This window comes from Rhineura floridana, chromosome 7 (assembly GCF_030035675.1).
Source record: "Rhineura floridana isolate rRhiFlo1 chromosome 7, rRhiFlo1.hap2, whole genome shotgun sequence".
Lineage (NCBI taxonomy): Eukaryota > Metazoa > Chordata > Lepidosauria > Squamata > Rhineuridae > Rhineura > Rhineura floridana.
The window spans coordinates 15,097,934-15,110,554 of NC_084486.1; positions in this window are offsets into that span (position 1 = coordinate 15,097,934).

The following is a 12,621-nucleotide window of genomic DNA, read 5'->3' on the forward strand; positions in this document are numbered from 1 at the left end:
TTTGGAAGATGTTATACGATTTGACTGGACACAAAGGGTTAAGAGCAGGCACTGATGCTCTTCTGAACGTCCCACCAGGAGATGATGGGCAATGGGCAGAATGGCTTCATCGCTGTATACCTGAAATGGTGTGGCATTTGTCAGTTGCAACAATGTCCTTCTTTGTATTTTTTAAATTGTTATATGTATTTTGGTCTTTCAGTAATCACAATAAACTACATAAGTGCCTTCTTAGCTTTCCAAAAAAACTGAAAGCAAGTTATTGAGAGAAATGCCATTGTTCTCCGCCTATGAGTGTGTGATCTCTGGTAGCAGGATGGGCCTTCAGACAAAGAAAGATTTAGTCCCTGTTTTATTCAAAGACCCAGTGCTGTCTTCCTGCAGTTGTCCTGGTCATATTGTTTCTGCTGAGAGTATGAAGGATGAAACAATGGTCTTTGGAAGATGTCAGGCAATTTGCTTTAATCCCTGCGTATGTGAAATGGTGTGGATTTTGTTACTTGCAACAAAGTTCTGCTAATGTTTTTTTTAATGATTATTTTACTGTTTCACCAATTACAATAAGTACATTAATTACTTCCTAGCTTCCTAGTAAAATTGAAAACAAACTATTTAGAGACATAACAATATAAAATACACAACATTATTTTCAAATGACCAGTGTTTGATCTTTGGTGGCTTGAGTACAGACAGACAAAGAATTAGTCCAGAAGAATTAAGATATAATTTCATACTTAAGATTATCCCAGATGTGTGAGGATGTGATGTGTGTTGTCCCAAAGCATATTTGGTAGGACAGACCCAGTTACATATTTTTCTACATATTTCGGCTAGTGTAGCTGTGTGTTGATGCTCTTGATTGTTCCTAGTGCCTGGAGGAAGTTCTCGATTTGGCTGGATCTAGGGCCATATTGTATAGGACACCCTCTCAGATACATGAGTGTATGATTTGTGGTGGCCCTTTGCAGTGGGCCCCAATTACTTTTTTACCTTTATATTTGAACATTGTTAGTGTTCATAGGAACACTTGATGGTACCCTGTGCCTGGAGGAAGCTCTGGGTCAAAGCACCATGCCATCTCATAGAGAACACTCTCCTGCATCCACGGGTACAGGCTTTGTGGTGGCCCAGAGCAAATTTTGGACATCCATACTAAAATATGCAATGAAACAATGCCATTAAAACACAGTAATTGAAACAGGATCTCCCAATCCCATAATTATTGCTCCTCTACCAGGGCCGGATTATCAGGCTTAGTAGGCTGAAGACTAGGGGCCCGGACCTCTTGGGGGCCCATGTTGCGGGACAACAGCTTCTGAACTGCCCACCATCCCCCCGCTTCACTTACCTTTTCTCCGCTGTTTTTTGCGGTTTGCCATCAATCAAGATGGTGGCCGAGGTTTCCCTACGGGGCTGAAGCCTCTGCCGCCATCTTGGTTGATGGCAAACCTGCACGCTCATATTGCCTAAGAGGAGAAGGGCCCCCCAAACACCAATCAGCCTAGGGGCCCTCCTCAGCTTAATCCAACCCTGTCCTCTACTACTCCAGACTTTTTAAAAATAGATTTAAAACTGGGCCATTGGGACTATCCCCTTAAGCTAGCAGGAGAATGCAAAGCTATTATGGAGTCAAATTGCCCTAGTTTGAGGGTGTCTAAAGGGCAGGGCAGGGATATAGCCTTTTCTTTTATCTTCCCACAAATAGGCTCAATGGCTGATAACTTTAATTGTAGGAGGGTTTGCTGATTTGTAACATTATTGGACTTGCACATTATTGGAACAGAGAAATATATAAAACGAAGCCAAATGAAATAGAAACGGTTGAGATGGTCTCTGTGCAGAAATACTACATTCTGAAACAATATTTAAAAAGAAACATGCAGAAAGATGGGTGTAAGAAAATCACCTTTAGTTTCCTCCTCCTCTCTTCAGCATAAACCTATGCTGGTGTCTGAAAATTAAAAATTTGGAATCAAATATCTTTTGATTTGGTCGGTACCTGCACCATAATCTCAACAAACTTTCCTGTCTACTTTGTCAAAAAGCAATGCTTACCACCTAATTTGGGCCTCTCTATATGCAATAGTGTAGTTGCAAATTCAGAAGTACAGAGCCCCTTCATGATACTCATAGCCACCACCACCCCTTTTTTGCTGCTGGGTTGAGAATGAGATTCTTGTTACCACCTTCTCCCACAACAATAGATGTCCCTAGGAGCCATTAAGCATGAAAAGGAGCAGTGTTAGCTATTGAAAAGAGTCTTCTGAGTGGCTGACTTATCTCCTTTCACTCTGAAAGGACAAGGAGCATGTTAGTGGCTAGCACACTCCCCTTTCATACTGGTTGGCTTGTAGGATGCTGGAGGCAAAGGGACCCTGCTCCTCAAAAAGTAAGGGGTCTAAGAACTGCCTTCCCTGGGACCCTGGACAACTATACCCCTGCCTGTATGTCTAATATATCTGGTGATAAGCCATTACACTGGTGATAAGCCATTACACTACTTTATTCAATATCTTGGCTTCTCTCAAATATTGGCATCACTTAGCCAACAATGCACATAACGCATTTTGAAATGAACTTCACTCCTGACATTTCATTATATTTCTATCCCAATGTAATAATCAGGGGGGGGGCTAATTGACAATTGTCTATATATTGTGCAACCTATGTTTGTACTTACCTGCATGCGCAACCTATGATTGTACTTACCTGCAAGTCTCTGAGCAAACATATCTCTGAGAGAAATGGAAATGGACTGCCTTCAAGTCGATCCCAACTTACGGCAACCCTATGAATAGGGTTTTCATGGTAAGCAGTATTCAGAGGGGGTTGACCATTGCCTCTCTCTGAGGCTGAGAGCCAGTGACTGGCCCAAGGTCACCCAGTGTTGATTGTAAAAAATCTCTATGAGGTTTACAAAAGACAACATTACTGATAAAACAGTTAAAACAAGTAATTAAACCATTTAGAAAACAAAACAGCAACAAACTAAAGATATTTAAACACTTCAACATCTGGCTATCTGGATAGGCTTACCTGTACACAGCCTCTTGCGATTCAGATGTTACAGAAAAATAGAGCTGGGTATCAGTGTACTTCTGACACTTTGTCGCAAATCTCCTGATGACCGCTCATAAGGGCTTCATTAGATGTTAAACAGCATTGGGGAGAACATGGTACCCTGTGGCGCCCCACAGCGCAAATGACCCCAGAGATAGGATTGGAACCACTGTAAAACAGTGCCTCTAATACCCATCTCAACAAGTTGGCTCAAAAGGATACCATGGTCAATGGTATCAAAACCCACTGAGAGATCAAGTAAGAATAACAGGGTCGCACTCCCCCTGTCCTTTTCCTTTTTTTTTTTTTAATAATTTTTATTCAAATTTTTCAAAAGACAAACAAAACAAAGTCAAAAAACATAACAATACAACAAAAAAACAACAAAAAAATAAAAATAAAATAGTTGACTTCCGATTTGTCGCAGATCAGCTATGAGTATATAATATACATCAAACCTGTCCCTTAATATATACATACAGGATCACTTTTCTCCATAGGCTATCTTACTTAATCGTCAAATCCCAATATCATCATTTTATTTTGATCTTTCAACAAAAAGTCTAAGAGAGGCTTCCATTCCTTAAGAAATGTGTCTGTCGATTTTTCTCTAAGTAGACATGTCAATTTATCCATCTCTACTAAGTCCATTAATTTCAATAGCCATTCTTCCGTTGTTGGTGTTGATTCCATTTTCCACTCAGCTATGCAGAGGAGGGGGACTCAGATTTCTCTGTGGTGATGGGGAAGAAGTTTTAAAGGCCATGCCATTTCCCCATTCCAGGTTGCCCACTCAGGGCCTGTATTGGCCCTGCAGCAGGGTGGAAGTCACAGGTTTTTATTTTATTTTTTACTAGAACCGCAAGATCCAGCAACCTGGAGCCATGTACAAAAGCTGTACACTTGGAAGTAAAGAATTCTGAGCCCAAGAATTTGTTTCAACTATCAGAACTGATTGGAGTTCAGTTTTTCCACATAGCAATCCACTTCTGATTATGCCACTTTCTCCACTTCATCATTATAATTCAGAGAGAGAAATCATTTTGTTGCTACTGTTTGGAAGGCAGAAATCCATCTTGATCTACTGCAAATCATCCAGAGTTCTCCCAGTAAAAAGCAGCTGGGGAAGGCAATGAAGATTGGAGGGGGGAACAAGGGGGAAAGGGTTAAAAAGTCCTCTCCAAGCAGTTTCCAGCCTCCCCCCACTTCACCACGTGGTTGCATTTGCAAGGGACATCTAATCACAGATCTCCAGACACCTGGGCTGACTGGAATGTCAGGGGTCTAGCAAGGGGATAAGCCTTTGTTCACTAGGGAAGAGGAATCAAACTGCTGAGTCAGGAGCAACGAAAGGGAAAGCCCTCAGGGGAGGATCAACGAACACCTTTTTTTCCTTCTAAGTGAGAGCCTCTGGCCCAAGCCACAGTTTAGCACTGTATGCAAAAACAGGTAAATACCAAGGCAAAAACTCAGTCTCCAGATTACTGCCCTTCCCTCTCCACTTGCCAGCCCAGGAGAAGGACTTTGCTAGCATTTTAGTTTCACTTTCCAAGAATTCTGGCTTGTTCTTTCTTGGTGTGAAATACACTCTGGACACTGTGCAAGGACACCCATGGGTTATAAAACTGGTGTAACTAGCAAGAGTTTATTTTACACCGCAGTATCTAGTTCTTACATAACCCTAATCCAGGATCCTGAGAAAGTGAAACTAAATTACAACAAAGTCCTCTTGGCTCTGTGGGAGCCGGGAGGCACAAACCTGAGGCTTTGCTCAGGGTCATTCCCTCCGGTGCACGTAGCACTAAAGCAGAGGTGTCCAACAGTTTTTTCATACTTGCCCAAACTGTGGCAAATGCAGAGCTTGGAAGATTACTTTTAAAAAGTAATAAATTGCAGTTACATGGCCCAAAAAAGTAGTAATTACCATTGCAATTACAATTGCTCTGAAAGTAACTGATAACTTTTACTCAGGAATAATCACTACAATGACATTTTAGCAGAGCTGGCCTTGGCTGCTGCAGATCTAAGTAGCTTAAAACAACATTAAAAATAAGAACACACACACAGAGGGTAGTAGAATAAAAAAAACTATCTGTAAGATTAACAGAATGGCATAACAGAATCTCACATCCCCCACCCCACCCCCAGCAATGATGATACCCCAACACACATATAATTCACTTGAAATCAAATTTTACACTAGAAATGCTGTTTTACAATGCATTTCTGTTATGTCTCAAAAGAACAGGATGCTCAAAGAGCACGTCAGACAGGGAATGTCTTTTTACAGATTACGTTGCCACCAGGACTGAACAGGCATTCCACTGCGGCACTTGAAGGCATGCCTGTGTTGTGCTGCAAAAAACAACGCAGCACCCCTCTCAACTAAAACACATTTTGATCAATATGGCAATCCCCTATCATCAAAGATAAATGCAAACTTTAGTACTTTACTAATTGCCTTTGTAATTTTTTTTTTGTCATCCGTATAATTTAGAGGTAACTTAATCCTGTACATATTTACCAGGAAGTAAGTCCCACTGAACTCATTGGGTAGACATGTATGCACAATTGAACTGTCAGAAGCAGAACTTAAGAGACATAACGTAGGTAAATAGAAAATTCACATATCTAAAGTAATCTACCAGCATAAATGTTATCCCTTCTCCTGCTATTAAAAATGTGGTCTTGCCCAGCATATAGTGAAACTATGGGATTTACCACCACAAGAAGCAGTGATGGGCACCAAGTTGGATGGCTTTAAAAGAGGATTAGACAAATTCATGGAGAATAAAACTATCAGCGGCACCTAGCAATGATGGCTGTGTTCCACTTCCAGTGTCAGAGACAGTCTGCTTCTGAATATCAGTTGCTGGAAATACAAGTGAGGAGAGTGCTGCCCGTGAGCTCAGGTCCTGCTTATGGGCTTCCTTTTAGGGCATCTGATTGGCCACTGTGAGAATAGGATGCTAGGCTAGATGGGCCACTGGTTGGATCCAGCAGGCTCTTCTTATGTTTTTGTATGTATTGCAACAAACATCAAAAGTTACTTGTGGGGCCTTACAGATCAGGGATAGCCAACGTGGTGCCCTCCAGATATTGTAGGACTACAATTTCCATCATCCCTGATAATTGGTTATGTTGTCACGATGCTGAAGTTGGTTCCTAGTTCCCACTTGCTTATTAGCTTGAAAGTTCAAAACACTAAAAAACAAGAAAAGTTTACAGCCACAGCAACTCCATAGGAAAGTTAACATGTCTCTGAACTCTAAAATATATGTTGGGGTACCCCATATCATATATCACTGTGATCTGGGGACTCTCCCTGTCAAGAATAACAACAAATCTATTCAATCAAAATTATCAGGCTTCTGAAATGCTCATAAAGGCATAATGATGTCATAAATTCATAAAAAATAAGTAACTGAGGGTGCCCACCCCAAAATCTGCTCTGGGCCGGGACAAGGGGAGGGTGGCCTCTATGAGATGCCAATGCTTCCCACCTGGCTCAGAGTTCCTCTTGGATTCATGGCATGTATAAGGGCATTTATGCACAACCAGAAGGGACAAAAAGCAAAGCAAAGAATAAATATACAGGGGTGTTCACCACAACATTTTTTCTGGGCCAAGACAAATCAGACACCCCAGAAAATGGTAGGGTGTCCTCTATGCTATGCCAGTGCTTACGGCCAGTGCTTATGATCTATGTGGATTTTTATTTTTAAAAGCCATTGAAGTTGGTGACAGAAGGACTTGTGGCAGGGTCAACAAGCAATGATTTCTTGAAGAAGATGTAATTTCATAGATGACACTCTAAAGAATGCATGGATGACATCTCATAGAACACACTCTCCCAGATGCATGGAAGTATGATATGTGGTACCCCAAATCATATTTTAGGATGGACACTCTAGTTTCTTATTTTCTTTCCTCTACATATTTGCTATTTCTAATACATATATGCCCTTCTCTGTACCATACATACAAAAGAAGCTCTGAACTGGGTGGGAACCCTCTCCTGCATGCATGGATGTATGACTTGCAGTGCCCAAAGCATGGTTTGGGCTGGGAACCCACAGTTCCTTATATATGTTCTACATTGCTTGTTGTGCGTCAATGGTCATATCTGTTTCATGTGTCCACAAGAAAATCCATTCCAGGCAGGATGCAATGGCATCTCGTTGAGGACACTTTCCCCTTTGCTCAGGTGAATGATGTTTCATGGCCCATAGCAGATTTTGGAGTGGTCACCCCAAATTATATATTTTTCTCTACTTACTCTTCATTATTTTAGTTCTGCACAGATGACCTGATGAGTGTCCTGTGCCCAGCAGAAACTATAGGCCAGGTGGGAAGTACTGGCATCTTGTAGAGGCCACTCTCCCCCTTCCTGGGATGTATGGTTTGCCCTGGCAGCAAGGGTGTAGTTGTCCAGGGGCTCAGGAAGTCCTAGACCCCTTACGTTTTTGGGAGCAGTGTCCCTATGTCTCCAACATCATATGAGCTGATCGGCATGAAAGGGGAGTGTGTAAGCCACTGAGAAGAGTTTTCTATTATGCTTCCTTGTCCTTTCCTGCTGATTGGAGCCAGAGTGAAAGGAGGTGAGTCACCCACTGAGAAGACTCTTTTCAGTAGCTAATACTCTCCCCTTTCATACTGATCATCTCCTAGGGACATCAGTTGTTGTGGAAGAAGGCATTAACAAGGACCTCATTCTCAACCCAGGAGGAAAATAAGGGAGGAGGGGGGTCTGGCTGTGGCTGAGACTATCATGAAGGGACTCTGCACTTCTGAATTTGCCACTACACTACTGCCTGGCACAGTGCAGATTTTGGGGTGGGCACCCCCAGTTTTTTTCCTTTTCTGCATATTTTTGTCACTTTAGTTTGTGCATAGATGCCCTTATTCTTGCCCTGCACCCAGCAAAAGCTCTGGGCCAGGTGGGACACACTGGCATCTCGTAGAGGACACCCTCCCCTTCCCTGGAGTGTATGACTTGTCCAGGCTCATAAAAGATTGTGGAGTGGGCACACCCAGTTAGATTAACACAACTCCCTTCCCACCTACCCATCTGTTTCAAATACATCCAGAAAAGTATGTCTCTTCAATTCTATGTCTGACAGTGCGTTCCTTTCAGAAGTAAAAATGAATCTGCAATCCTATTTACTTATCCATTTAACTCAATAAGGCTTAATCTGGAGTAGACATATATAGGACTGGACTCCACCAGAATACATTTCAGCATTTCAGGGGCTAAGCTTTATTAATGTTGTACCAACTACAACTACCAACTGCCGCTTATGTACATATATTGTCTCAGCCTAAGCTACCTCACAGGGTTGTTGCAAAGATAAACAGGGGGAAGGAATGGCAATGGTCATGGCATTCACAAATCAAAATAAATCTGGGGAGGGGGGCACACACAAGTAATAAGATGTCTGACAGATAGAATGCTAACAGGTGAAGCTTTCCCTATAATCGTATTTTCATACGAAAAAGGCTTGCTCCATTTCATTTCTACCTGCCCCACAGCTGTCCATAAGAGCCTGATCTCCTGCAATGTCACCCCTAAACCATGCAAAGAACTCAAGTATAAAAAACCCAACCACAGAATTTGGGCAATTTTTTTTAAAAAAAAGAACATCTGTAACTATGAGATATGACATCCTCAGGCAAAGAGAAGTTATGAGACAGTAGACATAAAACCCCACGCACAAAGCTTTGACAAAGAGCGACAAAAATACTTTGAGCATGAGCATTTTCACATTTTAAATTTTTACTCATCATTGTTTTTGCTTATTTATTGCCTTGGGCCCGTCCCTAACTCTCAGCCTAACCTGCCTCGCAGGGCTGTTGTGAAGATACAGAAGGCAGAATTAAAATGGGAAAGAAGGAAACTAAGGCTACAATGCAATACATGTCTACTCAGAAGTAAGCGTTATTGAGTTCAATGGGACTTACTCCCAGGTAAGTGTGTACACAATGCACACTTGCCTGGGAGTAAATCCCATTAAACCCAATGGGACTTACTTCTAAGTAGACAAGTACTGGATTGCAGGTCAGTCCTTGTATCACATGCATCAAATTTTACTTGCATTAACCAGATTGATGCATCTTTGTACTATAAAGGGTCATATTTTTTCTCCCTCCCCCCCTGCAAATGGGAATAAGCTCCATTAAACATAAAGAGACTTACTTCTGAGTAGACTTGTATATATTGTACTGTAAGTCAGCTATACAATCGTTTCTAACAAGTGCCTGGACAAGTGCCTGTTTGAAACTCTTTGCATTTGCCGTGGGGAGGAGGATTTGCACAAATGAGCTTCCAGGGAATATCTTCCTCACAAGAAGGGAAGGGCAGGAAAGAAAACTGGAAGCAGCAGCTCTTTAGGACCCTGGCTGCTTACTGCGGCAACTTCTGCCTGCCCCTCGCTCACCCTGAAGCCCTGGATCTTGGCTCCCATGTCTCTCCCCACTGGTAAGAGAGGAGAGGTGGGGAGGGAGGCAGAAGGAGCCTCAAGCTTTGCGGGGGGCCCCCACATCATCATCTTTGTCTCTCACCTCTGCAGCCAGTTTTTCATATCCATTTTTCTGCTGCCTCCTTGACCTCCAGCTCTTTTCTCCCTCCACTCCTGTCCATTTTTAAACAATTGTTCTCTCCCACCCCTGTCTTGCTCTACACCTCCTCCCTTGCCGCCTCCTAAGCACCCACAGAGCACAAGGGAAGAACGACGCTGCACAGAAGCCCAATTTGAAGCACATGATTTTTATCCACAAATCAGAGGAGTAGAAGACTTCCCCTCCCTCCCTCACCCCAAATAACACCCAAAAGTAACTCTGGAAACGTTACAGTTAAAGCTCAAAAGTAATGAAGTTACTACTCATTCTATTACCAGCAAAATGTAGAGAAGTTACCACTTGTTACTCAAAAAAGTAATAAATTACAAGTAACGCGTTATTTGTAACTAGTTATTTCCAAGCTCTGGTCATTACTTTAGACTTCTTGACTTTCAGCTGTAGTCTTGCTTTTGTGCTTTCCTCTTTAACTTTCATCAGCATTTCTTTCAAATCATTACTGGTTTCTTCTGGTAGTATGGTATTCTGTGCGTATCTTAAATTATTGATATTTTCCCCTCCAGTTTTCACACCTCCTTCATCTTGGTCTAATCCCACTTTCCGTATGATATGTTCTGTGTATAGATTAAACAAATAGGGTGATAAAATACACCCGTCTCACACCCTTTCCGATTGGGAACCAATCGGTTTCTCCATATTCTGTCCTTACAGTAGCTTCTTGTTCAGAGTATAGGTTGCACATCAGAACAATCAGATGCTGTGCACCCCCATTTCTTTTAAAGCATTCCATAGTTTTTCATGATCTACACAATGAAAGGCTTTGCTGTAATCTATAAAGCACAGGGTGATTTCCTTCTGAAATTCCTTGGTCCGTTCCATTATCCAACGTATGTTTGCGATATGATCTCTGGTACCTCTTCCCTTTCTGAATCCAGCTTGGATGTCTGGCATTTCTCGCTCCATATATGGTAAGAGCCTTTGTTGTAGAAACTTGAGCATTACTTTACTTGCATGGGATATTAAGGCAATAGTTTGATAATTACTGCATTCCCTGGGATCTCCTTTCTTTGGAATTGGGATGTATACTGAACGCTTCCAGTCTGTGGGCCATTGTTTAGTTTTCCATATTTGTTGACAAATTTTTGTCAAAATTTCAATAGATTAAGTCTCAGTAGCTTGTAGCAACTCTGTTGGTATGCCATCTATTCCTGGTGATTTGTTTCTTCCCAGTATTTTAAGACCAGCTTTCAGCTCACATTCTAAAATTTGTGGTTCTTCATCATAAAGTTCCTACATGAATGAATCTGTCATCCTGGCATCTCTTTTATAGAGTTCTTCAGTGTATTGCTTCCATCTTCCTTTTATTTCATGTGGGTCAGTGAGTGTGTTCCCCTGTTGCTTATTTAACATCCCTACCTGTGGTTTAAATTTCTCTTTAATTTCTCTAATCTTTTGGAATAGGGCTTTTGTTCTTCCCTTTTTGTTATCCTATTTCTCTACAATAACTATTGTAATAGTTCTCTTTGTCACTAGTCTCTGTATTGTTGCATTTAGCATTCTAACCGTGTTTCTATCCCCATTTGCTTTTGCTTTCTTTCTCTCTTTAACCATTTTAAGAGTTTGTTCAGTCATCCATTGTGGTCTTTCTCTCTTTTCAACGAGAGGTATTGTCTTTTTGCATTCTTCCCTGATAATGTCTCTGGCTTCATTCCATAATTCTTCTGGTTCTCTGTCAACTAAGTTTAAAGCCTCAAATCTGTTCCTTATTTGATCTTTATATTCTTCTGGGATGTTATTTAAATTGTATTTTGGCATTATGAGTGCTTTGTTGTTGTTCTTTAGCTTTAACTCTGATTTTTGATATAACCAGTTCATGATCTGTACCGCAGTCTGCTCCTGGTCTTGTTTTCGCAGAAAGTATGGAACTTCTCCATCTTCTGCTACCAATTATATAATCAAATTGATTTCTATATTGACCATTTGGTGATGTCCACATGTACAGTCATCTTTTCGGTTGCTCAAAAAATGTGTTTGCAAGAAACAAATTATTGGCTTCACAGAAGTCAATACATCTTTCTCCTGCTTCATTTCTATCTCCTAAGCCCCATTTCCCCACAATTCCTAATTCTTCTCTGTTCCCTACTTTTGCATTCCTGTCCCCCATGATTATCAGAACATCTTGTTTTGGTGTGTGATCAATTTCTTCCTTTACCTCTGCGTAAAAACTCTCCAATTCCTTTTCTTCTGCATTTGCTGTTGGAGCATAGACTTGGATGATGGTTATGTTAATAGGTTTCCCATTAAATCTCATTGATATAACTTGCTCAGACCTTGCTCTTAATTGTTTTTTTTTATTTTTATTTATTTATAATAAATTGTTTGTAGCCATAGGCTATTACAGCAGAAAAACCGTATACATTGACACATTTGTAAAATAATCATCCTGAATTAAATTGAATTAAAATTCCAAGCAAATTAATTATAATAACTATTCCCAGAAAAACCATATACATTAACACATTGTAAAATAAACATCCTGAATTAAATTGAATTAAAATTTCAAGCAAATTAATTTTGTCAACTATTCCCGGAATAAGAGGCTCTCAGTTTCTTTGCCGCTAAAGCAAAGTTTGCAATAGAAATTATCATGTGTGGCTGTGTAGCAGATAATAACAAAATCAAAGTCTGAGACTTATTGTCGTTATTATTATTCGCTGGGATCAGAGGAGATAAAAATGTTGCTCGTGGGGAAGAAAATAGAGGGCAATCGAGCATATAATGAATTAGGTCTTCTGGCACTCTACATCCTGCTATGCATAGCCTTTCGGCATATGGGATACCAAGGTATCGACCATACAGATAGTTCGAGGGCATCACCTGAAATCGTAATTCGGTATAAGCTCTTCTGAGGGGGGCGCTTGTTAAAACATCTAGGTAAGGAGGCCATGTATGATTAGGTTTAATATGGATAAACCATTTGGAAAA